This window comes from Bactrocera neohumeralis, chromosome 4 (genome assembly GCF_024586455.1).
Source record: "Bactrocera neohumeralis isolate Rockhampton chromosome 4, APGP_CSIRO_Bneo_wtdbg2-racon-allhic-juicebox.fasta_v2, whole genome shotgun sequence".
NCBI classification, from domain to species: domain Eukaryota; kingdom Metazoa; phylum Arthropoda; class Insecta; order Diptera; family Tephritidae; genus Bactrocera; species Bactrocera neohumeralis.
This window is the reverse complement of record NC_065921.1, coordinates 47,230,652-47,250,305: the sequence shown is the minus strand read 5'-3', so window position 1 is coordinate 47,250,305 and position 19,654 is coordinate 47,230,652. Positions and strand designations below refer to the sequence as shown.

Below are 19,654 nucleotides of genomic sequence, written 5' to 3'. Positions count from 1 at the left end.
TTATCCTACATCCCAAGAAGTTGGAAAAGAAGTAAAGTTGTGTTCCTTCCAAAACCCGGCAGAAGAACACACGAAAATGCCAAGGACTTTAGACCTATAAGCCTTACCTCCTTTATGCTGAAGGTACTGGAAAGACTAATAGATCTACACGTAAGAACAATAATGGCGGAGAAGTTATCGAAGTCCCAACATGCGTACATAAAGGGCCGATCAACCGAAACTGCCCTTCACGAGGTGATAAGTGTAATTGAAAAATCACTACACCACAAACAATACACCATGGCTGCTTTTCTAGACATAGAGGGCGCCTTCAATAACATAGAAGTAAATGCGATAATTAACTCTCTGGCACATGGTGGCATAGATGACACTGTGTGCAGATGGATACTATCGATGCTTGAGAATAGGAAGATTATAGCTTCAAACGGCGCTGCAACACAAACAAGCTATGTGAGTAGAGGGACGCCTCAAGGAGGGGTCCTCTCTCCGCTCCTATGGGTTGTAGCGCTGAACGAAATACTCCTCCAACTAAACGGTGGAGGAGTGAAAGCAGTGGCGTATGCAGACGATATAGTGTTGTTGGTATCAGGCATGTTTCCTTCAACAGTCAGCGAGATTATGGAAAGAGCACTTCGAAGGTTAAACCTATGGGCTAAAAACAATGGACTAGGAGTTAACCCGAACAAAACAGAACTGATGCTATTCACAAGCAGAACCAAAATACCTCAATTTCAACTTCCGGTACTAAACGGTACAACACTCAGTCTATCCCCCACAGCTAAATACTTGGGGGTGGAGATTGACACCAAATTGTCCTGGAAAATAAATATAGAAAAAAGAATAAACAAAGCATACATGGCTTACTATACTTGTAAGAGAATCGTCAACAAGAATTGGGGCCTCAAACCAAGTATAGTCATGTGGATGTATACGGCGGTCATAAGACCTATACTTACATATGGAGCTCTGGTATGGTGGCCAGCGCTAAACAAACAATATAACATTAAAAAATTAAATGGTATACAAAGAGCAGCATGTGCGGGTGTTACTGGGGCAATCAGGTCATGTCCGACTGATGCGCTCAACGTGATCCTGCATCAACTACCAATGGACATTTTTATTCAAAAAACAGCAGCTATTGCGGCGACAAGAATAAAAGAATTGGGAGGTTGGAACCAGCAGAACTATGGACATAGTGTAATTCTAAACAAGCTCACCATTAATAAATCAGACTACATTCTCCCAAAGCTGGACTTCAATAGACACTTCCAGGTAAGGATACCATCTAGACGAGAATGGAGAAGAGGCTCAATAGAAGAGGAGGATACCATCTCAGTCTATACCGACGGGTCCAAAATGGACTGCGGAGTAGGCACGGGGGTATTCTCCACTGATCTTGGCATATCTCTCTCTATACGTCTACCGAACTCGGCTAGCATCTTCCAAGCAGAAGTACTAGGCATAGAAAAAGCCTGCGAAGCTCTATTGGAAAACCACGGGAATATAAATAAAGCAACTATATTTACGGATAGCCAGGCGGCGCTCCTGGCCTTGTCTTCACCCATGACAAACTCCAGCACAGTACACAACTGCAAGAGAGCACTAAGCGCAATAAAAGACAAGCTCCAACTAAACTCAATCTGGGTTCCCGGCCACAGGAACATTTTCGGTAACGAAAAAGCAGACGAGGTGGCAGAGGCAGGAGCTTTCCTCAACGAATCCGAGGCGGAGATAATACCAAGTCCGCTAGGATCAATCAAAGGAGAGATCAATAGACAATTTCAACAAATTGCAAATAACAGGTGGAAAAACATCACAAAATGCGTCATAACTAAACAATTATGGCCAACATATGACAGGAAAAGAACCAACGACTTACTAAATAGGTCAAGGAAAAGTATTTACAGAGTAACAGCTACCACAACAGGGCACTGGCCATTTGGGGAACACGCATCCAAAATGGGTATGCCCTACAATGACATCTGCCGTGGCTGCGGAGTAGCAGGGAACAAGGAAACAATCTTCCACTTTCTCTGTGAATGCCCAGCTCTAGCACAGATCCGACACAAAACACTTGGAATCCATCTAGCACCAAACCTTGAATGGATTTCCACTAAAAGCATATCGGACATAAGTAGTTTCATCGAAACCTCAAAATGGTTTGAAAGAGAAGGTGAAACGTAATAGCAGATACAGGAGGTTCTACGAACAGTGCATCAAAATGGCACATCAAGTGTTAATTGAGCCCGATAGGGCTGCACTCCTACCTACCTACCTACATACAACTGACATATTCCGACTTGCAACATGCCAACAACATGCCAGTCTAATATTATACACACAAACTCGCTATTTCAGCAAAGAGATATCAAAGTTGCTTGAAAAGCGACCTCTCGAAAAGGGAAGCTCACTTCTCGTCTTAAATCCATTCCTGGACACTAAGGGATTAAAAAGGGCTAATGGAAGATTAGCGAACTCCAGGCTTAGTTATAACGAACGACATCCCCTCATTATTCCAGAGATATCCCGTTTTACTTACCTATTTCTAGCATATCTCCACCAGCTTACACTGCATGGCGAGTATCGCTTAATGCAACAAATGGTCCGTCAAGAATTTTACATGCCGCGACTAAAGCCACAAATCAAAAGGACGATTTTCATGTGTTAACCATGTACCATGTACAAACACAAAATGCGTACGCAGATCATGGCAGCTTTACCACCTGAACGCTCCAACTGTGCTCTACCCTTTACCAACACTGGGGTTGATTTTGCTGGACCTTCCCAAATAAAGGCCTCCATGTTAAGGTCTTCTTCATTTAGAAAAGGGTATGTGGCTGTCTTTGTATGTTTTACGACAAAGGCAGTACACCTCGAGCTTTGTTCAGATTTGACTACTGCGGCTTTTCTTGCAGCATTTGCGCGCTTAGTCGGACGACGCGGATTTCCGTCAAAAATAATGAGCGATAATGGGAAAAACTTTGTCGGAGCCCAAAGAGCAACAGAGAAGGAGTTTATAAACTTCATGAGAGAAGTCTCCCCTGAAATCTATCTATATAAATAAAAATGAATTGTTGTTCGTTAGTTTGATTAAAACTCGAGAACGGCTGGGCCGATTGAGCTGACTTTGGTTTTAAAATGTTTGTCGTAGACCAGGGTAGGTCTAAACGGTGAGCAAATGAGGAAAAATTACGAGTAAGATAGAGTAAAACGAGAATTCCATTTTCCCATATAAAAGTTGACCACTTACTTGCTGTCAAACATTTGACGGTATTTGTACTCTCAGTTCCACTCGAATTGAAGAACGCATTAAAACAAGACTTTTGTATCGACAACATAATATCAATATTGCTCATAACATCGTGTATTTAAATTTCAATTTCAATTTCAACTTCAAAACATATAAATATAATTAATGTGTTGACATGTTTGATGGTGCCAACCTTACAGTGTTACCAACTCTCAAAAATACTTTTATTATAATAACGGGGCATCTCTGCCTGTGCAGACTCCACATTGCTCATTGCATACTAGATATAGAATACTATATAGTTTGCCATATATGGTAAGCTAGAAGCTGTCTCTTCAGCAGTTTAACAGCGCAGTTTTCATTTATATGAAAATTTCGAAGAGGCAACATATTACATTTCCACATATGCCGACGGCATTTTAATTTCGGTAATATGAAAATTAGAAGAGCGAGTTAAGACGGTTGTGTTATATTATAAAAATAAAGTACATTTTCAAAATAACATTTAATATTTAGTTCAATATTGTTAATTTATAGAAATATTATGGTAATTGGGTTGTGAAGTCTTAAACTTAATAAACTTATACAAGCATAAATCAAAATATCATTTCTCATTTTAAATTTATTATTTTATTTGGTATATAAAAGTTATGCCACAATTATTATATAGTAGTCCAAAAATATAAATTCTTATTTTTACATTTTCAAAATAACATTTAATAATTAGTATAATATTGTTAATTTATAGAAATATTATGCAAATTGGGTTGGGAATTTGTAAACAAAAGATAGATATTTTCTCATTTTAAATTTATTATTTTAATTGGTATATTTTGCCACAATTATTATATAGTAGTCACAAAAATATAAATTCTTATTTTTCCCAGAAATACATTTGTAAAAACAGGATCTTTATCCTTTGTCATTTCTTCTTCATTTATCCTTAAAATACATTCGTAAATAAAAGGATATTTATCCTTTTTTTATGTTCCACACAAAAGATTTAAGGAGTTCAAGAGCTCGAAACGTGCCTTTTCGCAAATGATAAAATAACCTTTTCAAGAGCTCAAAGCATACGCTACATCACCTCGGACCTACCTACCCTACGCTTTTGCGCAAATGATAATATCATGATAGCAAATGCCCACATACAGATTTGGCAATTGCAATAACAGTTAGTATTCTATAAATTCTATCCTATCGAGATGCCCTGTAATAAGTGTATCCGAACGTTCCATTGTTTTGTCATCTCATGTAAAAAGCACGTGTATCCGAACGTTACATTGTTTTGTCCATAAAGAGAGAGACTTTTTGCTGCGCTCCTACTTTAACATCCTTGGTTCTGTCATCTCACGTTAAAAAAAAGAAACATTTAATTGGAGAAATAAGAAAGTAATAAGTGTATCCGAACGTTCCATTGTTTTGTCATCTCATGTAAAAAGCACGTGTATCCGAACGTTACATTGTTTTGTACATACATTTAGAGACTTTTTGCTGCGCTCCTACTTTAACATCCTTGGTTTTGTCATCTCATGTTAAAAAAAAGAAACATTTAATTGGGGAAATAAGAAAGTAATAAGTGTATCCGAACGTTCCATTGTTTTGTCATCTCATGTAAAAAGCACGTGTATCCGAACGTTACATTGTTTTGTCCATAAATTTAGAGACTTTTTGCTGCGCTCCTACTTTAACATCCTTGGTTTTGTCATCTCATGTTAAAAAAAAAGAAACATTTAATTAGAGAAATATTTAAAATACTGCTAAAAGTGATTTTCTTCTCGCTGCTTACAATGCCGAGGAAATAAAACAACCTGACATAGGTCGTCGAAGTCGTGTAAATTTGCAACGAGCTACTTTACGCTCCAACCGCACTAATGACCAGTGAGGTGCTGATAATGATAACAATCGGACAAGTATGGGAGAATTACGTTCAAGAGTAAATAACTATCAAGTGGATAGGGGGAGAATGGAACAAGTTCGTGCACATCGATCACAACAGCAGCGAGCACGGGATAACGAATTTAATCGATTCCGCAGACGCAATGCTCCTGTAAACCTCGAACGAGGAGCATTTTCCTACGATCCGGAATTTGATTATAGTGCCGACAAATCTGTGACGATTGGAGAAATGTCAATCATTTGTCAACATTGTAAAGCATTAAAGTACAGTAGTGAACCTGCAGGATTATGTTGTGCTGGTGGCAATGTACAATTGCCTCAATTGGTTCCACCACCTGAACCGTTACACTCATTAGTTAATGGGATGGAAAGTGAGTCTAAACACTTCTTGGCTAACATCCAAAAATATAATAATTGCTTGCAAATGACATCGTTTGGTGCAACGCATATAGTACAAGACGGGTTCATGCCTACTTTCAAGGTAGTATACCATAATTGTTTTAGTGAAATTCTAATTTGTATTTGTATCACAATTAATTTAACCGGTTCAATGCTGCCAGTGCCAGATGCAGATCATAAATTTTTGCAAATTTATTTTATGGGTAATCAAGATGTGGAAGTTGATACACATTGTGGTCATAATCCAACCGTCAAGCGAATCATTGTCCAACAACTGCAAACATTTCTTCACGAGAATAATGAATTAGTGAAGATGTTCAAAATGGCACTGGATCGGATGCCATCAGACAGCCATAATATTGTAATAAGAGCCGACAAAACACCTGCTGGAGAGCATGCAAGGAGGTTTAATTCACCGACATTAGATGAAGTGGCTATTGTCGTTGTTGGAGAGAATTTGCAATCAAGAGATATTGTACTTCAGCGCCGGAATAATGAATTGAAACGTGTATATGAAACGCATAGAGCTTATGATGCTTTACAATACCCATTAATTTTCTGGCAGGGAGAAGATGGGTACCATTTTAATAGGGAAACGGTCAAAATTCTAAAATCAAAATTCTGAAGTCGAAATTCCGGAAACAAAATTCTGGGTCGACAAAATTCTGGAAATCGGAATTCCGCAATTCCTTCGCCTTTTTTGGCTGCATTTTAAAATTCTGGTGTTTCATAATTCCGCAATTTACGTTTTCCAGAATTAATTCTGGAAATTTTTTCCCCAAAATTTGAGTTAAATCGTGTATCTTATATAAATTTGCTTATACATACATAATAATATAACATAAACAAAACATAACCTCCAAAATAATTCCAAAATTCAAACATGTTTATCGGAAAGACAAAAAACAACATTATTAACAAAAAAGATCAAATAGATACTACATTAATATCATGAGAATGTTCATTTTTTTTTCGTATAACATGTTCACAGCCATCAAATTGTGTGACAATACGCACGGTACATTTGTTTTTAATTCGTTCAGAACAAGTCCAGTTAAATGTTTTCTTATTTTTTCGTTCTAAATACATAGAAGAAGTAGCCGTCGACGTGTAACATGTCTTTTCCTTTATTGGACTTCACCACAGTTATATTTTCCATCATTTCACAAAAATATTTAGCACGTTTTTATTAATGAAATTGCAGTAACACATTTTTAGTCAGTCAGCTATGTAGTCAACTAAATCATTATGGTAGTAAAAAAAAAGTAAATGAACAACAGCAAACAAAGAAATAACAATAACAAATACAATCATGCAATTGTAAAAAACTACTTACTAGGCAATAAAACATATGATTACAGAATGGCAAAATTCTGTAATTAATGATTAAAAATGCGCACTTTTTTTGTTATCAACACGAATTTTTAATCACTAATTACAGAATTTTGCCATTCAGAATTTTGCCATTCAGAATTTTGCCATTCAGAATTTTGCCATTCAGAATTTTGCAATTCAGAATTTTGCAATTTAGAATTTCGTTATCCAGAATTTTGAATTCCAGAATATTGACTTCCATAACTTTGATTCCCGGTCAGTGCCATGAATTATTATGCATACAGACTCATGATCCGTGAAGGTGAAGTAAATCACATTTTGATGTGTCAACGGCTCTTTCATCAGTATGCAGTGGACATGTACGTCAAAATTGAGACTGAAAGATTGACATACATCCGTCTTAACCAACAGCAGCTTCGATCTGAAGAGTACATTCATCTTCGCGATGCAATCAATGCTGACGGCAATGTAAATAATGTAGGAAGAATGACAATTTTACCGGCCACTTACATCGGAAGCCCGCGCCACATGCACAAGTACGCTCAAGATGCGATGTCTTATGTTCGAAAGTATGGCCGTCCAGACCTATTTATTACATTCACCTGTAACCCACAATGGATTGAAATAAAAAAAGAACTGCTACACAACCAAACACCACTTGATAGGCATGACATCACAGCCAGAGTTTACAAGCAAAAATTAAAATCTTTAATGAATTTCATTACAAAGCATCGTGTGTATGGCCAAGTACGTTGTTGGATGTACTCTGTTGAGTGGCAAAAGCGTGGTTTGCCACATGCTCATATATTAGTCTGGTTGGTTGACAAAATAAGGCCAGAAGAAATTGATTCCATTATTTCAGCCGAAATTCCTGATGAAACGGTTGACCCAAAATTGCATACGATAGTAACTAAACACATGATACATGGACCTTGCGGAGTTTTCAACAACAGCTCACCCTGTATGATCGACGGCAAGTGCTCCAAACGGTACCCGAGAAACTTGCTTGCTGAAACCATCTCGGGAATCGATGGTTACCCATTGCATCGTCGGCGATCAGTTGAAGACGGTGGACGATCTGTAGATGTCAAGATAAAAGGACAAGATTTTCATGTAGACAATCGCTGGATTGTGCCGTTCTCGCCCTTATTGTTATTGAAGCTCACATCAACGTGGAATTTTGTAACTCTGTGAAATCCATAAAGTACATATGTAAATGATGAAGTGTCTCACTATCAGATGGGTCGCTATGTAAGCAGCAATGAGGCTATTTGTCGCATATTTTCGTTTGCAATTCACGAAAGACATCCCACTGTATTGCATTTGGCAGTTCATTTAGAAAATGGACAACGAGTGTATTTCAACCCAAACAAGCTGTGGATAGAGCGGCACGTCCACCTGTGACCACATTGATAGTTTTCTTCTCAATTTGTGCAACTGATCAATTCGCTCGCACTTTGCTGTATGCCGATATGCCGCGCTACTACACATGGAACGCATCATCAAAGTCTTTTCAGCGTCGTAAACAAGGAACACCACTTGAAGGATATGAAAATGTATTTGCCACAGATGCTATAGGCCGTATATATACAGTACATCCTAATAACGATGAATGTTATTATCTTAGATTGTTATTGGTGAATGTTCCTGGTCCGACATCTTTTCAACAATTGCGAACAGTTGATGGACATCTGTGTGCGACTTACCGTGAGGCGTGTCAATTATTACGGTTGCTTGAAAACGATTCGCATTGGGATGATGCGCTCAACTATAATATCGACATGTTTCCCCTCAAATCCGAATGATTTGTGGATGAAATATAGGGATGACATGTCTGAGGATGTGTTGCATCGCGTGCGTTGTGAAACTTTGAATCCTACATTGGAAATTACGGCAGAGATTTACAATGACACATTGATCATAATAGAATATATGTGTTTGTTGATGGCAAATAAAGTATTGTCGTGTTTGGGCCTGACAGCACCCAATCGTGCTATGCAAGATGCATTAAACCATGAGTTGCAAAGAGAACTCCAGTACGATACTCAAGCTATGACCGAAGCAGTTCGCACAACTGTTCCGCAATTGAACGAAGAACAAAGGATTGCGTACGATCGTTTAACACAAGCTGTAAACAGTGGGTCTGGGGGATTTACTTTCTTGATTCTCCTGGGGGTACTGGGAAAACGTTCCTAATTTCATTGCTATTAGCAAAGATCCGATCGCAAAATGCCTAGCGTTGGCTTCATCTGGAATAGCAGCAACTTTATTAGAAGGCGGACGAACTGCACATTCAGCCTTAAAATTACCATTAAACATGCATATCAACGAAACGCCAGTTTGCAACATTGCCAAAAATAGCGCTATGGCGAAGACTCTCCAAGTATGCAAATTGATAATTTGGGACGAATGCACAATGGCCCACAAGAGGTCGCTGGAGGCACTAGATAGGACGTTAAAAGATTTACGTGATAACCAAAACATTTTTGGTGGAGCTATGATACTGTTGTCAGGTGATTTTCGTCAGACTCTTCCAGTAATTCCTCGATCGACTGTTGCTGACGAAATAAACGCATGTCTAAAATCATCAAATTTGTGACGGCACGTAAAGACACTACAATTAACTACTAACATGCGAGTGTTTTTGCAACAAGATCAAACTGCGACTGTGTTTTCGAAGCAGTTGCTGGATATTGGCAATGGTAAGGTCGCAGTTGACAGCTCGATCGGATTAATGACTTTTCCCACAGATTTCTGTCACTTCACAGAATCGAAAAAGGAGCTTATTCAGGGTGTTTTTCCGGACATTAAACAACAATATAATAACCACGATTGGCTAAGTGAACGAGCAATATTGGCAGCAAAAAACAAAGATGTCGATGATCTCAATGCTACCATTCAGAATTTCCTTCCAAGAGAGTTGTTTACGTACAAATCAGTTGACACGGCCACAAACCAGGATGACGTAGTCAACTATCCTACAGAATTTTTAAATTCATTGGACTTGCCTGGACTACCACCACATAATTTGAAATTAAAAGTAGGGTCAGTTGTCGTCATGCTGCGTAATATTAATCAACCTCGACTTTGCAATGGAACGAGATTGGTTGTGAAAAAGCTCATGAATAACATCATCGAAGCTAAAATAATCAAAGGAAAATACAAAGGAGAGGATGTCTTAATCCCACGAATACCTATGATTCCAACGGATTTGCCATTTGATTTTAAGAGGTTGCAATTTCCCGTGCGTCTGGCGTTTGAGATGACCATAAATAAATCGCAAGGCCAATCGTTGCAAGTTTGCGGAATAAACTTAGAGTTTCCCTGTTTCGCACATGGACAATTATACGTTGCGTGTTCGCGTGTCGGAAAACCAACATCCTTATTTATTTACGCACCGCAAAAGAAAACTAAAAATATTGTCTACCAGAAAGCACTATATTAATTAACTGGATATGATCATAACTGTGTTGTATTTAATTTAAGCAAAGATTTGTTTATCATGTTCACAGTCCAGAAACGAGCACATCCAAGAATATTTTAAATTTTTGTATATGAAGAGTATAAATATAAATAAATGACTTAATATGTATATAATATGTGCATTTGGATCTTTAATGTCAACGTGTATTAGTAACTCTTTATTTCCATCAACTTGGCTCCATCTACTTGGGAACCACTTGGCTCGCCAGGAACCAGGAAATACTAGGCGACTCGGACAAATCTGATTCGATCAGAACATTATCAGTGTTGAGCTACTGGCTGTCTTTAATAACATCAATATCTACCAGAACATTCTTGATGTTGGGCTTTTGGCTGTCTTCAATAACTTGAATGTCCTGTATGTCTTCGGTCGATAAATTTAATTCACAGAATGTCTCCTCAGATGATGAAGATGGCATTGTAGAAACGTGTTTTGGTTTAGATAGCAGCTTTTGCTTTAATATATTTTTTTGTACTTTTGCCCTGTTCACGCGTATTATTCGTTCTACATTCTTACCACACTTGGTACAAAATCTGAAGGTAACAGCGATTATGTTGTAGCATTCGTCGCATCTTAATAATAATTTAATACAATCTGGACAGTTATTATTTTTTTTCTGCCGTTCCATCCCCTTTTTACAAAACGGACAATGAATTTTAAGGAGTTGAGGGATATATAGCTTCACTATAAATATATTATAGTTGTTTGAATTCTTTATTTTCTCGATGACAGATGTAGTTCTTTTTCTTTTCTTAACCATGGCCATCCTCAAAAAAAAACGTCAGTATGCACTAAAAAAAATTGTCTATGGTAAAATGTCACTTGAAATGTTAACGTCTCTTTGCTGTGCATCTATACTATAATTCTTTAGTATTCCTAAAAATCTAAAAGCAGCAAATTTCAATAAAATTAAAAAAGTATTGTGTAATTAGGCGGTGCGAAGTTTGCCGGGTCAGCTAGTACTTAATAAAAATGTTTCAGAACTCTTAATAACATTTTTTAGGTTCAAATAATTTAAAGAAATTTCGTGATATCCACATTTAAATGGAATAAAAAGTTCAATTCAAATTAATCCGAGATCTTAATGGAATTGTAACTGATTTATTGTTAGTGACCAAATTCAGAAAAATCACAAATTGCCAAATAAAAAATATTTCTTATAAAATTCCAAATATAAGAGTAATAAAACTTTATTATGCTTCAAGCAATTTTACATAATAAATAATTATCTATTTTACTCTTTCTTTACTTAACCATACATGCCATTTAAAAAATTCAATTAACCTAAAGAATTTTTCAGTTGATTACAAAAAATTATGAATGCAACTTATTTTCTCGAGCTTTTAAAATTAGCTGGAAAGTGCATTCATATTTAACTCTCATCACAATAGAATAGGGTACACAACACTACCAGATATATTTAAGTAAAAGCATGTCATATCAGAATTAAGCAGTGCGGAGGGCAAGCAAAAATTTTAGCTATAATCCGCTCATGCTAGTAGGGCTTTTCTTAACAACCATGAATTCTGTGATGCTAATGCTGCCTAAGTGTCCGATTATACCCTGCTATCTTTAATCTGTTGGTTGCTGCAGTCAACGATCACATCAAATCTTCAGGCCAAAAAGTTGTTGACACTGAGAGGCACCAAACAAAGATGGGCAGAAAAAGATGGTGAAATAAAAACAAAACAAGTAAGGGATGGCTAAGTTCTAACTTTAGAGTACCAGAGCTATAAGTATGTATGACTACATCGAGTTTGGGACCCGTATTTAAACATTCATTTTAAAAGTAAGTTTTATCTAATGAAATGAATTTTACTTGTCTTCAGATGAATGAGGAAGTGGAATTATAACTATTATACAATTTTAATTTTTCTCTGATAATTACTCAGAATTATAACTTACTTGATTGTTTTAGTATTTAATTAAGTATACAAAAGACATAAGGCCGAAAGATTGTGCTATCTGTAATTAAATTTAATTTCACGCAATAAGCAATATTATATATATTAAAGCGCAACAACTTCACTTCCAATCGATGAAATGTCATGAAAGTAAACATGAGTCTTTTTGAATCTAGCGCCGCCTGGTGGAGCCATCTATATATCGACTGATGCGTAAGAATTTGCTGTTTTTATCAATTGTCCAGTGCGAATTTCATGACATTTCACTGATTGGAAATGCAGTTATTGTGTTTTAAGTGTCAATGACATTTCATTGATTAGAAGTGAAGTTATTGCGTTTTAAGTTAAGTTAAGTTAAGTTTGTGTTATCGGTGCGAAAATGAGCTTCGAACAAAGAGCCAACATTTAATTTTGTTTTAAAATTGGAAAAACTTATACCAAAACGTTTCACTTAATGAAAAAAGTTTATCATGATGATGATTTCCTATCCCTTAGCAGAGTGCACGAGTGGTTTCAATGTTTTCAAAGTGGTCGTGAAGACATGCAAGAAAATGACGATCAACATGTGGGCCAATCAAAATCCGTAATCACCGGAAATTCCATCGAAACTGTGCTTGAATTCATCAAAAATCAACCGAAATCATCATTGAATTTCATGGAAATGGAATTGAACATCTCCAAAACATCGATTTAACGCATTTGACCGAACATTTGAACTTACAAAAGGTGTGTGCACGGTTTGTTCCGCACAAATTGACTGACGACCAAAAATTGCTCAGAATCCAACATTCGAAGGACGATTATTTGACCAAAAATCAAATAGAAAAAGTTGCTGCAGCTGCAAGCATAAAAGTAATACGGAAGCGGTTTTCCACTTTCTCTGCGAATTGCAGCGCAACGATGGAACGGAATAGCAAGACTATAAGGTCTTACGGCAATGTATCAAAATGTCTCATCCAGTGATAATAGAGCTCATGGTGGCATATGTATATCGAAGTCATTTCATCATTATCTATGTAATTTTATAAATTATTAAATGAATGCAGTCTTTGCTAATTAAAGTTATCACCAACACGAAAGCAATCGAAGAAAGAAGTACCGGATTCACATTACATACATTAAGACACAATAGAAAGGAGAGTTTCCTTGAGGGAACACAATTCTTCAACTATTGGACTAGCCAGCCACATTTAGTTGAGTTCTTTCTTGGGGCCAATCTCGACTGTCAATATATGCTTGTCTAACCTTTAAATTCCAATGTAATTTGGAGAAATGTATACAAGTTTAGACATTCAATTTTAGTTCGTTTTCGTATCCCTTCCGGTTTTGTAAATGCGATTATCGTGGAAACCAATTATATAACAGTTGTTCATGGCAATGATTCAACTAAGTGTATACATGTTAAAGTATTCAATAATTCAAAGGGATTTCCTTTCACAAATTCATATATTTAGTACCAATATTTATTTTTATATTTTAATTTTGCTCGAATTGACACGTATATACATTTAAAAGAATAATTCCACATAATTTTTTAAATCTACAATAATTCATAGAATTATACAAATTCACTTTCTCCGTGATCTGAACATGAACTCCAATGCCAACAGCGATGGCGGCTACGACCGAAGCGATCACGTCCAGCAAATAGAATTGGTACCACTTCAAGTCCAAGCCAGCAGCGCATAAATGCCGTCCGCCCTTATGACGTATTACATAATCGATCCAGTAGAGCGCGGTATCACGTGGACCCATGGGGCGATCGTAGAAAATGCTCGAGAAGCATTTGATATTGTCGCGATAAGTGCTGTTGTGCAGCAGTTGATAAAAGCTATTCTATAGCTGGTCACTCTGGAAGTCCATAACCATTGGTCTCGGCTTTCTTCAGATTAAGATACTGTGAAATTGAAAGAAATAAACTATTAAATTCTTTTTTATTCATTTTTATTCATTCATTCTGTGGCAGCCAATTCTTCACCATAATATTCGAATATAAATTCGGAAGGCTATCGTTTTTATATTTCCACAGCACACGCTGGTTCAGCTGACCGAACACTTTGAGGAACATGCGTGCCTGGGCATATCTTTGCTCTGCACTTGACTGCCCAAACTGAAATAGATAGCGCCATAGGCCTCATCCAGGAATTGCTGTATATCAGCGGGCAATGCTTTTGTTGGGTAGATATGCATGCCACCGACATTGATCATGTTATCTGTTCTGGGTTCACCTGTCGACAATGGCATATAGTTGTTGATCAGTATGGCTGAGAGATTTCTATTCATTTCAGAAATGCTGGGGAATTTTACTGCAAAGTAGAAGAAGAGTAGGTGAGAATTGTGGCTTATTTCAAGTTTTATCTAAGACTTACTCGGCAAGTGTCCGAAATATTTCTGCACCAGCACATCCATTTTCGGAAAATACCTAAACTAGCGGTCCAAGTCCGTGCGCAATGCGATGTACGTGTTATAGACGCGCTCGAAAAAACTCATATGTTCCGTTAGCGGTAGACAGACATGAGGCACGTATGACCACGATATTATAATGCCAAACATTTCACTCAGTGGCGGATTTGCCGTAAGGCCCAGTAGGCCCGAGCCTAAGGCGGCCAGATATTAAGGGCGGCAAATCGTGCCAAAAAAATCATTGATAACAACAAGATTAACAAGAAATAAATCAAATGCAAAGTATCTTAACCGTATGCTTATATAATCTTATAAAATAATTTCGTACATCGTACATATATATCGTATATATTACGCGCGTGTCAGTTAAGCTCGTGCAGACGCCTGCAAAAGCTTACGCGAATCCTGGAATGAAATCCATAAACCGCTAGTCACCATCGAAAATGACACACAACAGAAGAGAACCGTTATATGCGAAGCAAGAGGTATTCGTTTGAAACTGGAACGTTTTGAAACGGCCCTCCTGGCTGTTTTTTGGGGATGGTTACTAGATCGCATTAACGCCACAAGTAAAAAACTTCAGAGTGTGGAAATTGACATTACCATTGTCATAGAACTGTACGAGGCTTTAATACATTTTGTTGGCGAAACAAGAGAGAATTTCGATGATTTCGAAAAAAAACGGAAAAACTGTCCTTCGTACAGGAATACGAAAAAGGTTTTCGACGCAATCGAAAGCGTAAGCTGCTTCCTGGCGAGACAAATACAGGTGAAGAGATGCAACAAAAAAATGGCAGTGAAAATTTGGGAATAAATACTTTTTTAGTAGTAATTGATACATTGTCAGAAGAACTGAAAAGACGTCGGGATGCTTATAAATTACTCTACAATAAATTTTACTTTATTACCAACCTGACGAATCTAAACATCTCAGAAGTCGAAGATAAGGCCGAGGCATTGCAAATGATTTATTCTACTGACTTAGAAGACGATTTTCCAGAAGAATGTCTTCATTTTCGTTCTCACTGCAGCATAAAAAATGAGGAGCGAAAGAGTGCAGTCAGTTTGTTGAAATGGTTACGAACCGAAGGTCTTCAAACCATTTACCCAAACGTGGATATTGCTCTTCGTATGTGTGTGTGTACACCTGCCAGTAACTGTACTGGAGAAAGATCGTTTTCTTGTTTGCGGAGAGTGAAAAACTATTTACGCACAACAATGACGCAGCAGAGGTTAAACGATCTTGCTTTACTTAACATAGAAGCTGATCTTTTAAGCAAATTGAATTGCGAATGGATTGTTTTATTAAAAACAAAACCTGAAACCATTTTTAAATGTTTTATTTAAATGTCCAATCATCCCTGAAATTTCAGAAAATATTATAAACTAGCTTTATCCGCTAGCTTTTAGTTAAACAATTTTCTGAATCAATTAAAAGTGGGAATAAAGTAAATTCATGAATTATGTCTTAAGTCTATAATGATGGATGCTGAGAAAGTGGCGGCACATGGCTGGGGCCTAGAGCGGCTAGGACTGCAAATCCGCCACTGATTTCACTCATATATGAGCCCCCTAAAGCACAAGTGGTATAACTCCACTTTTTCTTCTGTCGAGATATTAAAGGGTTTGCTAAAAGTTGTATATAAAAATCAATATTGAACTTTTGGACTACTTTTTTCAATAAAACTTCAGAAAAAGGTCTTGTTTAACTTAAATTGATGTTTTTGAAACTTTTTGTCCATTAACTCTTGTTTTATCGAGTACCGAAAATTAATTATACCATTTGTGCTGTAAATGTTTTTAAGATTTCATTTAACTTATAATTAGTTTGAAATCTGTTTCGTTTTCTCAAATATTTTTTTATTCATCGTCACTTTCTTGAGATTCTTCCTGAAGTGGGCCAATATCTTCCGCAGTCTCACTAGTAACAAGAACCTCGAAATAATTGTGGTATACTGGAGGGATGTATGGCAGCAAGTCCATCATATCTTTCCTTTTTTCTTTTGAAATAGGCCGAGCTCTTGTGTACAGCTTACCCTGATCAATGATGCAAACATTAACCGGTCGTCCTTTTTTTCCTGCTGATCGTCATAACTGTCACATGAAAGGCATTCTTTTTCCTTGACAACGCAATAGTTCTATACCAGTCGTCAGGTGTAAATATTTCTTGCGACTTACCAAAATTTTCCATAGATGCAAAGTCACAGTCATTGGGGAGGAATGAATGTCCACTTTGCATGAACTTTTGGTCCATAATTTCTACATTATTGTCTGGACTTTGGACATATTTCATCAACGTCATAGCGATTTTCCAGTTACGGTTTTGACCTGTGCATGTGTCGCTATACATAACCACATGTTTGGCTGCTGTCGATCTAAATTTTATGTGTTTAATTAAACACGATGAAATTTCTTGTGAACCTTTAGAACCATTTACTTCGTCCCAACAATACATGAACCCCATTTTCGTTGAAAGTTCATGGCAACCTAAATTGTATACGTACATATTACGTGTGTAGTAGGCCTGTTGACACACCAATTTCGGGAAAGGCAGGGACTTCTCCAAATCGAAAGAGAATGCATAGTAGCTGTCATTGTTAGCACTTTTTTCAGCATCCGCCTTCATGGAATCGCGAGCTTGTTCTGCCTTCCGTAAATGAAGTTCATGGTCCTGCTTGAGCTGTCTCTTTTCTTCTTCATCTGTTGAGTATTTTACTTTATTAGAAAAAATATCACAATTGACGCAAGTGTCTTTATGTGGGGCGTGAGATTGCAGATTGAACTCGTTATTAAAAGTTCTTCGATATATATGCACCCTTACAGGCTGAAGCCCTTGGCTTTCAACGTGCTCCTTATACAGATTGTACATAAGTCGTATATTTAAGTTCTCGGCTAAATATTTCCTATTTGGGTTGTGTTTTCTTGTGTAGTGAGATTCGTATGAAGGAAAAGCTGAAATATGGGCTCTTACTTGTGCCATTTGCTCATCGGAGGTTTTGTTACCAGGCACCTTCTTACCCCGTTTATCGTCCCCTGGAGGATAGCCCATTTTGACCTTCTCCAAAGCTCGCGTCATTCTTCCATTTGAGATTTGCAATGTTTCTAAGAAGTACCTCTTGGAAACCTGTTTGGTTTCCCCAGCAACATTATGATAGAACCAATTGAACTTGTTCGATTCTTCTCAGCGGTGGTTGGCCGACGACGTACCGGTAATATTGGTTTCAAAAGACCACAAATGAATGCATTTTGGGCAGAGAATGTCCCTATTTTCCAAAATACTTCGAATATTTTGTTTCGTTCTTCTTCTGTTATTTTGTTAAAACACTTTTTGGTGCATTTGCAATCGAGATTGCTAAATTGCTTCTCTGGAATTGGCTTTCTTTTTCTAGTGACGTAAGAGTCTCCCGAATTTCGCTTCCTTTTCCTTTCTTCTCGCTTCCATTCCTTTTCCATTCCGGGCTCTCTTCTTCCTTCTGCCTCTGCTTCACCACTCTCTACTGGTCTCCTTCCCATTTCTGCTTCATTTTCCTCTATGGAACCGGGATCATCAACGGCTGAAACCAAAGTTTACGTTCAATTTTTTGAGAAAGTATAAACATTACGACATGAATTAGCATTTTCGATTAAGCACCAAATTGGGTTTTACAACAACAACAAACGAGTGAAGAAATTTTGCCATTTTAGCTTAACAGTTAATTGCTTAATTTTCGTTACCTTCACCTGAGTCCATCTAAAGAAATTATTACAAAAAAACACTGAGAATAAGTCTTTCTCCCATGAAATTCACTGCACGAACGGTGAATTTGTCAATTATACCACTTGTGCTGTCAACGAATAGGCGGCAGCATTCACTGCACTAGTAATTTCTGCTTTTTATGAGGTTGCTATGGGAACTAGAAGCTACCACGTTATTGCATTAAATAGAACACATTTTCCTCAATACAGTACCATAGCTAACTCAAAAAAAAAAAAAAAAAAATGGAGTTATACCACTTGTGCTTTAAAGGGCTCATATGTTTGTTGTGCAAATGTGGCCGCGCTTATAACGGGTATATTGTAGACATGTGACAAGGCTAACAATGCATCCTGATAGAATTGTTCGACCAGCAAGAGATCATAGACACCCTGTGTTTCCTTTGCGTTAATGATCGCTTCTATTTTTGGCTGTTCTAGCGCATGCTCTGTCGTTGAGAGGCCCAGAACCATAGACATTTTCAGAAACAGATCCAATTCATTGCGCATGTCATAGATCGTTTTACCGCCGAATACTCTGTGTACTGGAAGTAAAGCATAATTTTAGTGTTAGTTATGGGTAGTTACTTTATAGATATAATGTGGTATTAAGAGTGATTATCACTTACTTTCCGACCAAAAGTCATAAACCGGTTCTATGAGTATCTCCGTGTAATTGACGGCCACGGTTTCTGGTTCGAGTGTGTGTGCATGGTGATCTGAGGAATGAAATTAAAAATAATAAGGATGTCAGGTTTTCTTTGAAATTTTACATAAAATATATAGTTATATAGTATACCATATTCGTCTGTACATACCTCATGTCCGTGCTTCAGTAGCTCGCTTATCAATACACGATGCATCATGTAGTGACTCTTACCTGGAAATGCGTAAACGGCGAGTATTTTGGAACCATCGGTTACAGCCGCTTGCGCCACACAATGGTGCCAGAGCGGAAAAAAAGGATTTTTTTATCATTCCAAATTTGTACCATCTTTTCAATTTAAGCTAAGAACTAATCAAATAACGTTATCCGAATACTTGGGCTTGATATATTCAATGTTTTTTTGTTGGGAGAGCGTCAAAGTCCAACAAAGTATCAACGCAAAGTTACTCAGAAAAATGTGATGAATATTGCAAAGGTTAAAACTCAAAAGTTAACCATAAAATATCAATTGTAAAGTTTTTATTTATTAAAACCAATGTTATAGATGTGATTTACATCATCAAATGTATACTTTCTTTTTC

General features: G+C 37.2%; 1 pseudogene; it reads right to left on the bottom strand.

Moving 5' to 3' along the window:
- Positions 1-13,461: 13,461 nt before the first annotated feature.
- On the bottom strand, positions 13,462-19,320 carry LOC126755728 (UDP-glycosyltransferase UGT5-like; annotated as a pseudogene).
- Positions 19,321-19,654: the final 334 nt, after the last annotated feature.